Source organism: Typopeltis vanoorti, chromosome 13, assembly GCF_054136105.1.
Source record: "Typopeltis vanoorti isolate ZY-2024b chromosome 13, IOZ_Tvanoo_1.0, whole genome shotgun sequence".
In the NCBI taxonomy this organism is placed as follows: domain Eukaryota; kingdom Metazoa; phylum Arthropoda; class Arachnida; order Uropygi; family Thelyphonidae; genus Typopeltis; species Typopeltis vanoorti.
Window position 1 is genome coordinate 101,177,011 of NC_143561.1, and position 19,882 is coordinate 101,196,892.

The 19,882-nt window shown below is 34.1% G+C and overlaps 1 protein-coding gene across 2 annotated transcripts in view; it reads left to right on the forward strand.

Annotated features, from left to right (window-relative positions):
* Nucleotides 1-19,882, forward strand: part of SK (small conductance calcium-activated potassium channel) — a 384,830-nt gene that overhangs the window by 197,924 nt on the left and 167,024 nt on the right. The window lies entirely within an intron of this gene.

The following is a 19,882-nucleotide window of genomic DNA, read 5'->3' on the forward strand; positions in this document are numbered from 1 at the left end:
CCTCCTCTTTATCCTCTCCTCTGCGAACACCACACACAAGGCTAGATAAGATAAGTATACTAAACATAGACCCGGTCTGGAGGAGTTTTAAGAAAGAGTAATGAGTTAACAGCAGACATGGAACTTTGATTATAAGAGGTCAGAAAGAAGATTGTGTTAACTTCACATTTTTCCCGATGTTTGCTGACTGACGAGTTCTCAAAATAAACGAAATTATTTTCAATAAATGCGATTATTTTTTGAAGTACATGAATGCTGAGCAGAGTTGTAATTCTTGAACTAACGAGTAGGATGGTCTGTGACCTTGTCCTTGATAAAACTACTGCCAAATAGGTTCATAATATTTCCCGACTGGAAACTTGCCCAAGTGAATCTTAATGTTTGATAAGAACGAAGGGGGAATTACGAATAGTGTATGCTTCTGTAATGCACATTTGTGTAATATGGGCCTTCTGATGTACTCTCTGCAGATCTCTCTCTCTCGCCATTATGTGTGTGTGTGGGGGGGGGGGGGGGACTCTTTGCACAGTCTTGTCTTTTCCTTTCATATTATACCTTTTATCTATCGCTGTCCAATGCTTTCCTCTCATATTCTCATCTTTCTCTTTCCACAGTCCCGTTTTTACCTCTTATATTCTCTCTCTCTCTCTCTCTCTCATTTTCTTTCTCTTTAAATTTATCTAATTCTTTCAACGTCTCTTTAAATTTATCTAATTCTTTCAACGTCTCTTTAAATTCTATATTCTTTCCTTTAATTTTCTCTGTCTAATTCTTGCCATATCTTTTTTTTCTATTTCTTTTTTTCTTTCTATTTCTTTTCATATCTATAAAAAGTTTTTTTTTTAAATAATTTGTAACGAGGTAATGGCGATATCTGCTAGCTACTACGTTGTTTGCTTCTTACGTTTGTTTTAGAAATAATAATATAACTTATATTTTATTTAAATTTTAGAATATAACATTTGGCAGAATTTTTTTCTAAGATTATAAAAATATAACATAAAGTTTAATCATTTTCGTATCATAATATTACAATTATAAAAGTAGAAATTTATTTAATATTTAAGCACAAGTATGTTTGGTGTTTACTGCGTTTATAGTAATCGATTAGAAAAGTTAATGACTGCTACTTATTTATAGAATTCCCCAACTTCCTCCTCAATCTTAAGATTGTGTTAGTTGTCTTGGCAACCAATTCTGTACCATTTTATCAGCGGCCTCATTTAGAGCTCCATTACTACCCACCTCCTGGAAAATGTGTCCCTCGGTGAAAGGTTGGGAATTGCCCGTGTGTGTGTGTGCGCGTGTAGTGGGGAATTCTAGTGTACACAGTTCTGTCGTTTCAATTATTTGCAGCATCTTCCGCAGGCTCTGGAATAATTTTTAGACCAGTCTTTAGAGATGATGTTAAAAACCAAACTAACTGTAGCCCTTGAGAGTTGAAGGCGAATATTTGCATGCAGTCTCCCAAGCTTTCTCTCCGAGAAGACGAAAAATAAACTAAAACATTTGACCTCAACACATAATATTACATTATTCAGAACGAAATGCATCACAAAGAAGCTTCTGCTTTCTGCTGATTCTAATTATGAGAATGGCATTGGGAGTGTCATGCGTAAAAAAGTGTAATATTTGGGTACTTCTCTTGAGTGTTTCTCATAAACTTTTGATGTTCCACCGAAGTGCTTTCGGTATAAATTTGTCTACAATTATTTAAACTCATTCTGATCTTTCCCATCATAAACATTTTCTTTTTTTCTTTCACTTCTCTTTACATTATTCAACTCTGTACATTTTCTCATAAACCTCTCTCTCTACTCTATTCTTTTATTCTCATACTTGCTTTTTCATTAAAACATTATATTTTCTCCTTCTTTCATGTAATATTATGTTATTTTGTATATTTCTCTTTTTTGTATATATGGACTGTCCCTCTCTTCTAGGAAGCTATTTCTGTCTTTCATTCGTGTCTCTTCTTTTTTCTATCTTTCTCTCTTACCCCCCCCCCCCCTCTAAATTCTGGCATTCCTTCTTTTCTAGAATTAAATAGAATTAAAAATCGCCTTTTTTAATTTTATCTTTTCATTCTCTGTCTTATTATACTTATTTATGTGTACGCACTTTACTCTCCTTTTCTCTGTTTGTTCCTCTCTCTCTCTCTCTCTCTCTCTCTCTCTCTCTCTCTCTCTCTCTTTGATTTTTTACTTCTATCTGTCTCTCTTATCTTTTTTTTTCTTATTTTTATTTCTGTTTTTCATTGTTTTTCTACTTTTTTGCACTATCCATATCGCTCTTCCTCTTCGTTTTTTCTCATTCTTTCTATCTTTGATGTTTACTTTCTTCTTCTTCTTCTTCTCTCTATCTCTCTGTCTCTGCTTTTTTTTTTTACTTCCATCTATCTCTCCTTTTTTATTATTTTTATTTTTATCTGTCTTTTTCTTTGTCTTTTGACTTTTTTTCACTATCGTCCTATCGCCCTGCCCCTTCGCCGTTTTTTCTTATTCTTTCTATCTTTTCTGTTTGCTTGGTTCTTCTTCTTCTTCTCTCTCTCTCTCTCTCTCTCTCTCTCTCTCTCTCCAGTTTGAACTTGGATGCATTTTTCTCTCTTTCTTAAGTTCTTAGGATTCTCTCTCTTTCTATCTATCGCTATTTCTTAGAATGACTTTGTCACCCGGTTATAACGTTAGGTGTCAAAGAAGACGATTCTTTCAACCAACGTGACCCTGATGAGAACGCAGCGAAGTGAAATCCAGTTAGAGAATGATGGATGCTTTGCCACCACGTTCATTTCGCTTTTGACTTCCTTGTCTGTTCCTCATGTTGCATGTCATAAATCTACTTTCAACTTGCTCGTCGCGTTGTGAATCAAACTCAATCCGAATACCTGAAAAGAGCCAAAAGTGACTAGAATTTTTTTTTTTATCCTACTACTGTTTGCCTTGGAAAAATCATCCTTCTGGGACACACTGAGCTGGTTGAAAGACAAAACTATTTTAATTCTATTTGTTCCGTAACCCGAAGATTTAAAATACTAATTTCACTAATTTACTAACAGATATCGCTGTTCAATTTTGGTTGAAGATAAAAAGAGCTGTTTTTTTTCTGTGGGAAATCTTACATAGCTATACATAATTAGTCTTAAATAAAACTTATTTTTTCAGTTTGTTATCAGAGCGTTACTGCAAGTCACATCTAATGGATACTGGAGCGGATAATATCACTTGATTTCTGCCAGTAAAATATGCCTTTCTGGACTGGAAACGAACCAGAACAATAGGGTGCTAAAATAACCAATCATTTAATGATATTCGGTTGATTGGTCATGCATTCCGTCTATGAGTTTGCCCTTTCTAACAATCTATCTTGTACGAATTACAATACCGCCCTACCCCTTCCTCCAGTCACTTCTGCGTGACAGAAACGCGTAATTTTAGTTTTCAATCAAAACGCAAATTAGTTTCTCTGAAATAGCTACAAAGTATCCAAGCTCTTGGGATTTACTTAGATTTTTGATAAGCTTAAACACAACAGCGCTACTTAGTGGCTTTCTTTAAAGAAATTACATTTACCTCAATTAAATCATATACAATGAAGGTAAAAAGCAAGAAATATTTTAAAACACTTTGATTTGATATGCTTAGACATTTAACGCTGTCTGGTCACATTGACCGCAAGTAATGCATAATCCATGTTTCATTAGGATGAATGCGAATTGATTCGTATAAGTAATATTAATATTAATATCAATAGGTTTATGAAAATCAAATTTAACTTCAGCGTAATCAAATATTAATATCAATAGGTTTATGAAAATCAAATTTAACTTCAGCGTAATCAAATATTAATATCAATAGGTTTATGAAAATCAAATTTAACTTCAGCGTAATCAAATGATATAATCATAATCATCAAATAATATTCAGTTGACTGAATCACCGTCCAATCATAAGCACTTCAAAGTAAATTTTCACTTATTTCAGTGATTAACTTGTCAATTTTTAAATGGTGCGAAAAGGGATTTCTTTAAAATAATTAAAAACAAACTTCAGTAAGTTAAATTTTTACTTTAAATAACATTTATAAAAATATTTAAATAATTTTTTATGTAAATAAAAATAAAATTTTTGAAACTGGCATTCTACTTAAACAATTTGCTTTAATATTATGAGTATAAGACTATATGTGTACCACATGCAATTTGGTCTCCTAAACTTCCTTCTAATCAGCTGAATTTTAACACAAATAAGATTACAATGCATTTAATTTTGTGTTTCTTAAATTAATTTTCGACCTCGTATTTTTTTCAGGTATTTTATTTTGAATTTATTTAGTGTCATCTAAACATTCAGGTGTGTTTTCCTTTTCAGTTTATCATCTTTATTTATTTTATTATTATTATTTTGCTTATTTCTAATTTGAAAGAATTCGTTCATTTGTCTAGTATCCTAGAGCGGCTCAGTCTAGACTACTGTGATTCTTCCGTAAACTGTGTCTGTTGTAGAAATACCGTCATGAGACTTCCGTACAGTTTTCATCGATTCGTATGATTGTTATTGCCCCAGGAATTAATGGTGCAAATAAAAAAAAAATGTTAAAAAAATGCATTTCCTTCTAATTATAACTTTTGGTCATAGATGTTAGAGTTATTCTTCTTATTGTCAGCTATTATAGAAATTAGATATCTTTATCTTTTTATGGTGTTTAAGCAATTCTTCAACTTCTTGGAATATCAATTAAAAATTATTGTGAATTATATCATAGCCATATGTATCTTTTTTGTATTCCTGAACTTTGCTATCAAATAGATGAATAATAATTAACTTTGACCGCAATACTTGGATGAACACTCTACTAGAGGGAATAATAATCTCTCATCATTTGCAGTTTAAAAATATACTTCTCAAGGAGTCTTTTGATTTTTCACTCATTGAAGGAAAAATCCCAAAAAGGGAAAAAAATACTAAAAGAACTTAAAAACAGTACACAAATAACGTAAAAATAAAGGAGAACATTAAAAATACTATAAAAACCAGTAAACAAAGAATAAAAGCCTCTAGAACCTAATGCACGGATAAAAACAATAAACAAAGGAGAAACCTGGCCGGGGAGATCTCTAAAAAGGACAGCTACAATGCTGGCCTTCGCAAGCACGGTTTATTCGGGTCAGTCCCCTCCCTACCTTTACATAAAATCAATTTAGGACTACATTAAAATGACAGTAATGATATTAAAATCAGAATTGAAAAAAAGTCATAAAACCGACGATGTGTTGGAGATAGTTTCCAACTTTAATTTTCCCCCTGAGTGATATGAAAAATGATTGTTGGTCTACGCCATTTTCTTACGAACCATTCTTCACCACAGAGGAATATTTCTTGTTCTAAGAGTCGAAAGAGATAAGCGTAGAAACAGTTCCTCATTCGATCACAATTCTGTTTTCCTCAGCGAGTGTTTTTTTATATATATATATTTTTATTTATTTATTTTTTTTTACGTATTTTCCAAGATTCATGAGAAAAATCAGATGCTTTTGATTTTTCCTTACCGGGGAGCAAATTATAGTAGAACCATCTGAGAGAAAGTTGGCACTAGGATCCTGAGCACTTCAGCAGGCCCTCGCCAAATGCGCTGCGCGGGATTTAATCAGAATGTCTAATGGGTGATGTGATTTGACAATGCTTTCAGTATGGTTCTAACCGTGTTAGTAAAATATGAGTATTTCAAGATGCGTAGGGCGAACCCTCCTTACGTGGAATGGAGATGAAGGAAAGCGTACCTTACGTTTCCTGTAACTCCGAAAGAAATTAAATGTCTGTAAATAATTTTATTTTGTCCATTACCATTAAGAGAATTTTTTTTTACTTATTTATTGTTCTTTTTAATATCGATCTGCTCAGATCAATATCAATATAGTCCTTAAAAGGACTGGCTTAAAGGAGCGAAGCAAGAATGCTTTTCATATTCCCCGTTATCTATAGAGGACAGTGTAGGGATAAGGTGTTATTGAGCTATTAAAGCTCTGATCATGGCCAGAGGGTAACAGCAATAGCCGAACCTCAGTTAAAACTTCATTGGCTACAGCATTGCCATCCATTACCCTCCAAGGGTAATAATCACCGCATCTCACGGTCGATTCCACCTCCAACCCACATAGAGGACAGTGTAGGGATAAGGTGTTATTGAGCTATTAAAGCTCTGATCATGGCACGAGAGTAACAGCAATAGCCGAGCCTCAGGTAAAACTTCATTGGCTACAGCATTGCCATCCAGAATACTCCAAGGACATTCCCTTGGAGGGCAATGACTACAGCATTGTCATCCGTTACCGTCCCAGGGTGCCCATCTTGGTCGCCTCGTACGACACGCATGAGCTGGATCGGGCTATTCTTATCCCGGCCACCACATGAGGAGAAACGTCAACTTCTTTTATAGATTGACTTGCGTTTTTTTTAAAAAGTGTCTTTGAAAAACTCAAATTATTAAAATATGACTGAATTTTTATTTTAATTAATATTTTATATTTCTACTATTTATAGTTACACTTTGATTTTTGATTTCAATGTGATTTTTTTTTTCAAAAGTAGAATTATTTTGTACGTATTATGAGTCATTACGACCTGATGATGTCCACAGAGTATGTCCCTACACAAGGAGGTTCCCTATGACATGTCTTCAGTTTGGGAAATAACTAAGCGTCCTATCGAAGCAAAGTGCATGCTGTAAGAAGGATGTTCCACGACTGCAAATATAATCTATTTCATAACTGAACATTCGTGTGGCGTATCGTATTGTAATGTTGCTGAATTAAATGACTATTCCTCGGCATGATGACGATTAATTAGCTGTTTCAATTTTTTTCCAAGTGTGCAAATGTGTTGTTTCGTTTTTCACCATGCAGTCTTAGCGATTGACACTATTACTGCTATAAAAAAAAAAAAAAAAAAAAAAAACAGTCGGCAAGCACTTTAAGAAAGAAATTGAATTTTGAGCTTTGGTGATATTTATTCCGTAGACTGAATTTTCATTTTTGTGTGTCAAAAATTCGATTACCGTCTTACACGCTTGGAAAAATTTGTAAAATATTTGTCCATGTGTATGCGATAACACGGACAAATACAGGTTCGATCGCTCCTTGCTATGTGTACTAAACTGTAGCAGAGGGACAAAGAAGCAAAATAACAAGCCTAGACAAGTTTCAAGGCATCTTACACTCCAGAGCGCTATGTGCACGCATAGCACTTGGAGTGTTGATGAAGCTACAAGAGGAAGCAAGCAGTATATCAAACCACAGTCTACACAAATTCCAAAACAGTATCAACAGCTTACTCTCTCTCTCTCTCTCTCTCTCTCTCTCTCTCTCTCATCTATAACTTCTTCACATACTTTTTTGCAGTTAAATGATATCAAAAGAAATGTAATTTATTTGAATATCAGTTTAGCCAGTTCCTTTATGTAATTCAGGGGCAAATGATGGTCTTGAAATTCACTTCTTGTTATCATTCAGGGAGTGAGAGGAGTGATTGAAGTCTGATTAGCGGAATATTGAATTACTGATCATTTAAAACTATATATTTAGAAATTTATGTACATCTAATCATACAAATACAACATTTATTTTACAAATGATATTCTATCTTTTTCAATTTAGCTACTTAAATACAAATTCTACCCTACGGTTCTTCTTTATGAACTGGTCAATAACATCGTCATAAAAAGTTGGTTGTAACTTAATTTTCCCAAGAACACTTGTAAAGGCTGGCTGAAGCTCACTGGCTAGAGCTACGTTGACTCCTTATGGCCTGTGTTTAAGCAACAGAGTGAGACGACGTGAAATGACTATGTGCGCGTATGAAATCACAGTGCTGCTGCAAGGACCTGGAAGCTCCTACAACCGAGCAAGCCAAGGTAGCTTTCACTAGACGAGCAAGCATCGGTGTCGATACACAACGCAAAGCTCAATTATTGCGCGCAAGCTTAAGACGTCTTCTGTCTACAAAAATAAAAGCCTAAATGGAATGCTTATAAATGCATGCATTTATTAACAAATAAATATTACTTCTTTCTCAAGTAATGAGCTTGCGCAGCAAGCATGGAGAATTCGCCCCTGATGTAATTATGTTATATTTATGCAAAACTTCATCCAAGTTTCCTGTGCATTTAAAATAAACTTATGTGGAATGTTTCATAAAAACTACGCCTCAATATTTCTATATCTTGCGCAATAATGTTGTTCTTCTAAACGAACAACTTTTTACTTCTTTTTTACCATAGTATCATAGACTACACTATTAAGACGGGTTTCTGTATCGCATGGGGGGGGGGGGTCAGGTGGGTCTTTACAAGAATGTAAGAAGATGATAGGTTGTTCATTTCTTTCATATTGTTTTTTAAGAGAATTGGGTAAAGAAAGTTGTTTTATTCATTGGCCTGCCATCCCATGGTTCAAGCAGAAAGATCAGAAATTGTCCGTTTAGAAGAACATCAGGATTATATAAGATACCACGAATTTAATAAATCAGGTATCGAAGAGCATCCAACCTGCTTCCTTTGCAAAATTCATTGTATTTTAAAGCGCTGTTATACAAGCGGGTTCAAAATAGGCATGTCTATTTAAAATTTCCTTTTTTTTTTTTTAAAGTTTACTATAAACCGTTTTGAAGGTTTAATATTATAAATAGATAAAATTTCGAAACGTGTAACACAGGCCGTTAAATATCATGTATCATAATATTACAACAGAATTATTAATAGACTCAATGGTCTGAATCTTCCCCTTTTTGTTAGAATAAATAAATGAAAAGAAGCGAATTAGCCATTCTTGTAATAAAAAAGTTCAGAGTGAATCGAATAAAATAATAAATGTGTTATTATAAATTCGTTGTAATATATGTATTGCTGAATTAATTATTATTACAGTAGTTATATGATTTCAACGTGTTCATTGAAAATCATGTCGTATATAAGAATAATCTCCTGTTTTGTATATATTAAAAAATAAAGTATAATAATTTATATGATAAAATCATTTAATTTTTTAAATATCCTCAATTTTGCAAAGATGATATTTTTGTAACAAGACACCATTTTTTTATTTACATATGTAGTCAATAATCATAGAAGACAGATTAAGAGATGAGGGATTCAATCCAATACCCTTGGAGGGTAATGGATGGCAATGCTGTAGCCAATGAAGTTTTAACTGAGGCTCGGCTATTGCTGTTACCCTACTGCCATGATCAGAGCTTTAATTGCTCAATAACACCTTATCCCTACACTGTCCTCTACAGATAACGGGGAATATGAAAAGCATTCTTGCTTCGCCCCTTTAAGCCAGTCCTTATAAGGATATAAAGATAATTAATAAGAGGAGTGAATGATTAGTGAGTGAAATAATCCCTCGGAGGGTAATAGATGGCAATGCTGTAACCAATGAAGTTCTAACTGAGGCTCGGCTATTGCTGTTACTCTCCTGCCATGATCAGAGCTTTAATAGCTCAATAACACCTTATCCCTACATTGTCCTCTACAGATAACGGGGAAGATAAAAAGCATTCTTGCTTCGCCCCTTTAAGCCAGTCCTTATAAGGACTATAATTAATAATAATTAAGGCGAACCTAAGTCCTTTTTAGGACTTCTAGGGTAGCGGACAGCAATGCTGGCCAATGAAGCTTTAACTGAGGCTTGGCTATTGCCGTTACCCACGATGACTAGAGCTTTTAGCTCAATAACGCCCCATCCACACAGATTTTCTTCATTCAGATGACGGGATAAAGAGTCAAGGACTCAGTCCATCGCCTAGTTCTTACTAGAATTAGAACTATAATTAATGTTGGCAGTGGGATTGGAATCAATCGACCGTGAGATGCGGTGATTGATTCATTCAATCCAATACCCTGGGAGGGTAATGGATGGCAATGCTGTAGCCAATGAAGTTCTAACTGAGGCTCGGCTATTGCTGTTACCCTCTTGCCATGATCAGGGCTTTAATAGCCCAATAACACCTTATCCCTACAATGTCCTCTGCAGATAACGGGGAAGATGAAAAGCATTCTTGCTTCGCCCCTTTAAGCCAGTCCTTATGAGGATAAGGATAATTAATGTTACAATTATATTTAATATTTGTAACATTTGTAATACTATTTTCTTATTTACATACATACATACATAGTCAATAATAATTGTAGAAGACAAAATGATATTAAATTAAAAAGAAGATCTATCTCTATCTCCATCCTGGGAGGGTAATGGATGGCAATGCTGTAGCCAATGAAGTTTTAATTGAGGCTCGGCTATTGCTGTTACCCTCTTGCAATGATCAGAGCTTTAATAGCTTAATAACACCTTATCCCTACACTGTTCTTTACAGATAACGGGGAAGATGAAAAGCATTCTTGCTTCGCCCCTTTAAGCCAGTCCTTATAAGGACTATATAAGGAACAATAATTTATCCAACAAGCAGCAAATTATGATGAATCGGAATTATGCAAATGTAGACGACCTAAGGCCATTCTAGTTCCCTTTCAAGATCTATAACTTGCCCAACTCGGGCTGAGAACGTAGCTCATGAATTTTTCCCTACACAGTAACCTTATCAGATAGCAGGGATTAAAAACATTATACTTCACCCTTAAAGACAGTAACTTTCTGCGTTCTGCGAACAATACTTTAAAGTACTTGAGAGTAAAATCTGCTTTCTATGTTTAAGTGGGATAATTTTTCATCTTCGTATGTAAACCAGGAGGAAACTCGTGTACGCCTTTCTAAATTTATCCTGACGCCATTGAAAGCAACCTATTACTCTAATCCTTCTGTTCTTTGAATAATAAATAAGCGATCGATAAATTCACACTTTGGATAATTGATCTGTGCTCCGATTACTTATGATCGGATGCTATGTCAAGGCTAAGTTTGCAATCGTGTCTCTAGTGTTTTTTAATCCTTTGGACATTCCAGACAGCAATCTCAAGTAAAAAATATTAGTGAAGTATTGAGGACTTAGTAGAAGATAAGAATGATTTCTTAGCCCGGCTAGATAATTTAATAGAAAGGAATTAGTTAACAGAGAACACAATGACTGTGTAAAAAAAGAGATGTCTTCGGATTTTTTAGTTTTTATTTAACTGTTTTTGCAGTTGAAAAGGTCTGAAAAAGGGGGAGAAATCAAAGAAGCCGTTAAATTACATGGACAGAAAAGCACGTAAGATGTCTCCAGTTCTTAAATGGATTCTCGACAAATTCTGGTGTTAACAGCTGTAGACGTTTATGTCAGAACTTTAGGAAACTCAACTGTATAGTCTCCGTTTCCAGAAAGCCAAACATTATCCCAAAACAATAACTCTTGTTAGATTTTCTAACACTATATGGAATGAAAGAGAAAGTGAGAGTTGCGATAATAAATATTGACCTAATTTCATACATTTACGAATTTGGGGCTCTTTTCCGCTATAATTGTTAAAGGCGGTACGTGCGAGCTGGTCTCACTCTAAGGTTTCCTCTTTCAAGCCTATTGCATACATGAATACCCAAGTGAGACTCTGCTATTTGTGTCATTATTCCTTTCTAAAGGTGGCGTTTTCTTTAATGGCCGCAATGCTTTCATAATCACTCTTTCCAATCAGCCCATAATTATAGTCTCTTTCGACAGGCGAAGCTATTCAAAACGGTCTAATTAACTTCTCCAACCTATTCTGCAGGTCCGTGTGAAATTTGCATAACAGATGTGAATGATGTTGTCTTTTATGCACTTCATCCACACTTACGAACTTCGCAAACACATACCCACCCACCCACTACCCATCATTAATTTTCTTCCTGTGTTTTCTGTCAGGGGATGAAACTGTTAACCTCCTCCCCCTCACCAGGAAGTTCGTTTGTGGTAATTGAGTTTCTTCTATGGCTTTCTGTAAACGATCAGATAGTGGAAATGAAGCAGGATAAGATGAAACTCCACGATGTTCTAAGACATGCGACATAAACAAGTCAACAATGGTTAATTCAACCCTATCCGAAGACAAAAAGAATGACTGTGCATCCCAATCAATACCAAGAAAGTGTTTATGTATTATATATATAATTTATATAAGATAAGATCTCCAAACTTCAAAATCTCTGTGATACCAGATCCATTCAATATCGCAATGAGTGGATAAATTCTGCAGGTGGATCTCTGGATCCCCCATCTCTTCCCTGCGATATGAAGCTGTAGCATCTTCATATCGCAGTAAGAGGGATAAGAGACATTTGTTCTTCGGACTTATCCGAAAATATTTGCGACTGTCTGGGTTTTTGAACTCCATCTAGGACACGACTTTTTTCAGCTAGAAAAAAGAAGAAGAAAAAAAAAAAGAATGAACTAGGCTCATACGATGGTAGCAGAGCTTTTACTCACGTATACTTAATTAATAGACAATAAAATTTTTTTTTTTTTAAATAAAATAAAAACAAAATACTCTCAATTAATAGACAATAAAATGGTCTCATAGCCCGCCTCATGGAATCTATACTTTGTTCCAACATTTAAATAGACATGTATTATATTCAACGTATTACACTTCTCCACTGTTCAACCATTTCACGAATAAAACTAACATAATTCTCTCCTAAATTAATTAATATTATATTTTTAAACCGGGATTTGAATGAATATCTGACATACATTATTTACTTCGATCATAAAGATATATTCATTCTGTTTTCAAATTAATTCACAAGATGTCGCTTCTTTAAGTGTAAAAAAAAAAAATCAGTTGGCACAGCTTGTGTCTGTAAGGCAGCAAAAATGTGTGAAAAATTAACAGTTTTACACACTTATTTGATTAATTTTCAAAAACGAAAACCAAAATGTATCGATCCCGTTTTTTCAGAATGTTATTCGTTCTTTTTCATTAAATAAAGCAAGTGTAGTAGTACAAAGATTAATTGAAGAATTTTTTACGGTCCTTTTAACAAATCGGAACATCAATGAAGTAAATGAATGCTTTGCCAATAACAAAGGCAGTATTCAGAGGATTCCATGGAACCTACGAAGAACAGTATAGTTAAAACCCAATTGATTCAATTGATTTAGTTCCCCAAGACTACCAGTAAATCTTCTTTGTTTGCCTAATGTACTAGTTAATACTGCCTGGTGTTTATCGCGACTGATAGAAATCTTTGACATTATTAACAGATTTCGTGCATTTTTTTCTTTTTTCTTATTTTGAAAACAATAATTAAAATCGCATGAAAAATATTGTTATGTAAAAAAAAAAACCCTACTTGTTAAATTATGTTTTAAAATAGCCAGTTAGTTGTGTGTTAATTAGCAAGCATCACACAGCTTTTTATTATTATATATTTCATTTATTTATTTTCATTTTTACAAAATTTTGTAGATAAACAGTACTATTTCAAAATCATTTATTTAGGAATTAGTGTTAATTCCAGTCTTTACGTGTTTGCTCAAGTTGTGCTAATTAGGTGATTAAAAATGAGATAGTATTGTTGTTCACCAAAATATTACAAATTAATTTTTTTTAAATAAAATTTACATAGAATCATATTACAGTTAATGAATTATTAAATATATAAACGTAATCTTCTTTTTCGATTAATTTTTTTTAAATAATTAGAAGTTTTTTTAATACACTTCTTAATATAATTTATCACTCTTAACTATCCGTTGGTTTTATTCTATTTATTCTAATTCGATCTGACCCCCCCCCCCCCATGTGGTTGCCGGGATAAGAATAGCTCTATCGCAAATCCATGCGTGTCGTAAGAGTCGACTAAATGAACGCAGAGTTTCGTTCTCTCAGATTTCTTCCGGAATTTTTATCCCGGTGAGGGGGGGGGGGTTGCCTGAGAGAGCATTTTGAATTTACCGAGATGGTTTTCTCCGCCATGGCCCGTGAGGGGCCTTGTCGGTGGATGCTTCTCCCTGGAATATGAGCGGTTCTGCTCGGTGGGGGGGCGTTACTGAGTGGTGCCAACGCTACGTTAGACGGTCTTTCGGCCACTGTTGAGTGGTCTAAAGGTCGTCTTAATTTTTAGAGACGGCTTTACTTAAATATAAGCCCCAATGCAGCTCATGCATGTCGTACGAGGCGACTAAAATGGGTACCCAGGGAGGGTAATGGATGGCAGTTCTGTAGCCAATGAAGTTCTAACTGAGGCTCGGCTATTGCTGTTACCCTCCTGCCATGACCAGAGCTTTATATAGCTCAATAACACCCTATCCTTACACTGTCCTCTTCAGATAACGGGGAATATGAAAAGCATTCTTGCTTCGTCCTTTTAAGGACTTTATTCTAATTCTAAGGTAGATGATATATGTTATATTTATTCTAAGGTAGGCGATATGACTTCGTAAAATAAACGTCCTGTTGTCCTTGCAAGCTAATCATATGCAAGTCCTTGCAAGATAAAGAGGGCGAAAAGCATGAATTTAGTCCATTTTACCGGATTTATATATATATATATATATATATATATATATATATATATGTGTGTGTGTGTGTGTGTGTGTGTGTGTGTGTGTGTGTGTGTGTGTGTGGATATTATCCATTGACTACAAGTTAAGGATAAATAAATAAATATTTCATTATTTAATAAAGAAATATTTATTTGTTTATTTTTCTTTAGCTGCCAATGGATAATCCAGCTATATTAATAATGCAGCCCATTTTTGACTTCCGTAATTTCACAACCATGATGCGATGTGCTTTTCTTTGGTTGGAAAGATGTGCGTATCAATCGCTAACTGTCTTGGAGGGGAGAACATTTAAGGATTTTTGAACCGAAAATGAGTTCGTTGCATACATTGGTGTCTTATCTGCCAATATAGCAAATATAGCCAATCCATCCTTGCGTTTATTAAACAAAAGGCCTTCAACTATATATTTGAAATTATAAACTTATTTCGTATCATGCTAGCAACGAGGGAATTCTAAAAATTAAAGTAATACTTTTTTTTTCTTAATGATGGTGAAAGGGAATGAGATAAAACGCGGTCGACAGATAGACTCGTTAATAACTTTCAGAAAAGACCGCTGTTGGAGTGTGGAGCTACTGTCGCCTCACAGTTAATCTTAGTTGCAAGATGGCGGCTGCAGTGCGAGTGTGGTCCAAAACAGGTGTTCGTGAAATTATTCGTTTTTTGTAAGAAAAAGGGGCTTTACCAAGTGACATTTGCTGTGAACTAATTGATGTGTATGGCGAAAAGAAGATATCTAAAAAGCAAGTGAGTTTTTACTACAACGAAAAGTGGACCGTGGCGACATTGAAGATTGACATCGGGCAGGTAGGCCTTCATCGAGCAAAACAGAAGACAACAATTCTCGCATTAAGGACATCGTTCTTGAAGACTGGCAAGTGAAACTACGTGAAATTGCACAAGTGATGAACTTGAGTAAGTCCACTGATTATGGGGCATCCACTGGGTGCTCCGACATTTGTCAGAGGCTAAAGAAACATCTTTCCGGAAGACATTTCACTATGGATGAGGAAGTTCATCAGATGGTACGATATTGATTACAGGGTATGGACACAGACTTCTTCAGTAAATGTGGAGACTTTGTAGAAAAGTAATGCATGTTCACTTATTTCTTGGTGTATAATTTCAACTTCCTTTAAACATCCCCGAGAAAAAAATGTGTTACTATCTTTTCGGAAACCTGTAGTATTTGAATCGACGAGCTTCATATCTGTAATCTGGATTTTTGCAATCACGGAATAATGTTACCTATTTGCAGAGAAACACAATAAACAACTACATGCGGAAGGATACACACAAAACCATAGACTGCAGTTAGATATACTTCATTGATTGATAATATCTAAGCACTTAGATTCTCCATCACAGTGGAATATCTCATATAAATGAGATATTCCACTTTGATTAAGATTGCTGACAAATTCTGTGTGCTCACCAGTTCTTTCCTTTCTTATTACCTGCAATTTCGGCTTTCTATCAAGAATCTAATTTCCATTTCGATCTAGGAGGGATAGTAACCATTTAGGAACTACCAGAGAGAGAGAGAGAGAGAGAGACCAATTCGAATTGCCGAAAATAAAAACACTGTAGTTGCTCAGAAAGCAGAATAACTTGTGTTGCAGATAAGATCCCGATTTTTAGTCGAAATTTTGTTTTTCATATTTTTACCATTCCTATTCTTTGTTACACTCGATTATTTATTATCTCCCAATTAGTAGCGGTTCGCTTTATAAAATAAATTTTGTATATTTAGTTTATCCTTGATTTACGTTATATTCTGATAATTATGTCAGTATTCTCAGAATTCATAGTAAAAATATTTTCGCACGTTCTTTGTCATAGATTTTTATGTACTGTAAGTTGTTTTCGATAACTGCATGCAGTTGTTTTTCCGTCTAGATATTAACGGTCTTCCAAATACAGTCTTTTATCTCTTTTATCTCTGCATCTTCTTGCGTCAACCTTTCAAAGTGTAATTTCCGGTCTCACTAAAAACAATCATTGCTTTCACACATCCTACAAACGGTCCATAAAGAATGCGTCACTACTTGCTGTTTATACCAACGAATCTTTCTGAGTTTTTTTTTTGCTCTAAGGCAATTTTCTTTTTTCTCTTTTCCAGGGTTTTGGTAAAGCAACGAAAATAAAATTTATTCTGTTTTCGTTAGAGACATAGAATGCATTCAAAAGAGAAAAGGAATACTAGACAAGAATAAATATTTCTTTATCTTCGTAAAGGCGATTGGTTTTTAAATAAACAGACAAATCATTATCTCTAGTTCCCCTACGGAAAACTGAAAGGTTTCATATTACTGGTAGTATCCAGAAAAATTCAGGAAATGCGCAGTTTAATTTAAAATTCATTCCCTGATAAGTCACAGAATAATGATTGATAAATTCAAAAATACCAAATAGCTGATTGAACTCCGAAAAAAACACTCTGAACAGCATGTACTACTCAAGATCAAAATTTCCGAGTTTTCTGCTGAATTGGCAGAGAAAACATTTTTACTTCAAAACTCATTAACATGTGTTAAACTCGTATAACTAAGAAGTCTTCGTGTTAATTAACTGTTAATGTTTAACGTCTAAGAAATTCGCTGTAAATTTTCACGCAATATTTCCTATAAAGTTTATAGAAAACTTATTGTTAATTTGTACAAAGCATTCTTGTAAAGTTCATAGAAAATTATTGATTATTGAAGATTGATTGTTTTCCTTGAACATTCGTAGAAAGTTTATTGCTAATTTTCACAGAACATTTTCTAGAAAATTAATAGAACACTGATTGGTAATTGCAAAGAACATGTCTCGTAAATTTCCTAGAAGTCTGACTACTAATTATATAGAAATGTCAAATTCATAGAATATTGACTACAACATTTGTAGAAGTCATTGACTCTTAATTGCGAATATTGTTGTAAAAATTATACATCGTCTACTATATGTATGAATTATTGACTCCCAATTTACACAGAATCATAAAAAAATGACTATTAATTTAGGAAGAATATTTCTTTAAATTTCATAGAACTTTGTTTACTAATTACAGAACTGGGAAATTCACAGAATATTAATTACAGGTTTTGTAGAAACCATTGACTCCTAATTGCGAATATTTTTGGAAAAAAAATATAGAGCATTGACTATTATATGTATGAATCATGGCTTGCCAATTTGCATAGAATCATAAAAAAACTGAATGTTAATTTGCGAAGAGCATTTACTGGAAAATTCATAAAAACTCGACTATCATTTTGCGCAAAACTATATTTATAGAACATGGACTATACAGAGAACAATATCGTCTCTGAAATTTGTAGAACAATCACTGCGAAATTTAAGTACAATGACCGTTAATATAGTCTAAAATTTATAGAAAATTGAACTGTTATTGGCACAGAACATTCCTTACTAAATTCATAGAGCATGGACTATTAGTACAACATTTTCCCTGAAATTCGTAGAACATTGCGAAATTCAAAGTATACTGATTGTTAATGGCACGGAATATATCTTGTAAAATTTATAGAACGTTAACTGTTAATTGCATATAATATTCATTGCTAAATTCATAGAATAATTATTATTAACAGAATATTTTCTCCAGACTTCAAAGATAGTCGACTGCTAACTGCAGAGAACATTTATTATTAGTTGCAAAACACATCTGTTAATTTCGTGATTCCCTAATTCTATGAATTAGGCATCAGAGATGCCTAATTCATAGAATACTAACTGTTAACTCGTTGAATTTTTATCGTTGATCACCAAAATATTTACTGTGTTAAAGTGGATGAAAATTCACTATATTCGATTTAAATATTTTTTTCACATTGCAAATGGAAATGATAAGTCTTCCGGAAAGGCGGCGCTGTAATCATTTAATAATTATAGAACTATAGGAGGACAATCTGCGCTGGGTTTTTAATGTGGGGGAAATATGACGCAATTCTTTTTGAGCTTCCACTGATTTTAACTTCTCCTTTGATGCCAGAACATCAATTAGATCTTTTACATTGTTTGCTTGGCGTGATTATTAATGAAGTGAAGGTAATTAATCTTTCTCTCTGCACACGCTGGTGTGAAAAGTTACTCGCTGAAACCCGGATGGTGATTAAAGCTGGTATTTAGTGTAGTTTAAAAAAAAAACGAAAAATAATTAGAATGGTGAATGGGAAATCAATGAATAAGTCCCAACCAAATGCTAAAATGTGTTAGGCTTAGATGAAGCGATGATTGTAAAATGTCATTATAGAACACAAAAGATGCTATCGAAGTGTTATTTATCAAATTAAAAATAAACAAAGAATGTTAGTAGGTGGTATAAATGTCTAATGAGTCCAAAGAAGGCACTGCATTAGAGTGACAATGTAAAAATAGCCTGCATTCACTTCCTCTGTGGAAAGGCACATACAAGAAGTGAATGCAGTGAATCAAAAGTTCTGCATACTGCGCATGTGCGGTCAGTAAGTTGTAAACCGGACTCATTAACTTAGAGTGTTTTTTTCCTATTTGTGTTCTTATGGGAGGTGTGGAGAGCATCTAACTGAAGTCAGATATGTGACGTAGAACATGCGGTTGGTTATTATGCAATATCTGATCTGAGTCCGATTCTTTCTCCATTTAAGAGTCTTATTTTGCCGAAAAAGAAAAACCAGAAGTGGACTATTACATCATTCCACTTGTCACGCATGCGTAATGTGTCTTTTCGCTTCTTTACTAAGCACCTATCTTCAGACCATCAAACGAACATATCGAAGTTGGCAAGGCTAATTCCAGGACTGTGTGAATGGATGGATGATAAATGTTCCTCATCCCTCTACAATCCTGACATCAGTCCTCCAGACTTCGATCTGTTCCCTACGTCGAAAGAACCACTCGTGGAAGATGTATCATTACCACTGAAGAGGTTCCTACCGAATTTACTGGACTTATCAACAAAAGTGATTTGCTGACAGGAATATAAGACTCATCCAAACGTTCGGCAGAATAAAGATTATATTGAAGGCCTGTAATTGTATTTTGTTAAATAATTGTTTGGTTTAACAATAGAAGTACAAAGTACAGTAATTTCGTAATGGCCCTCATCACTCTAAAGAAAAACAACTATCCTGTTGACCACAAAACGTCTTAGACATCAAAGCATAGATTTTTTCCATGAAATAGAAAATAGAAATAAAAAGGTGTTTCATATGACAAAAAATCCAATATTTAACAAAGATGCCTGTCTTTTCGATTCTTAACTGGACATTTGTCTTAAGGCTGAACAAAGCATTGACTTTCTTTCTTTGCAATTATTCAAAAGAAAAATTGTCAAACTTTGTCAAACTTAGCCTTTGATCTTGGGTGGAGTACCACAAAGCCATCAGTATTTGGTCTAACATTTAGACAAAGTAAAAAAAAAA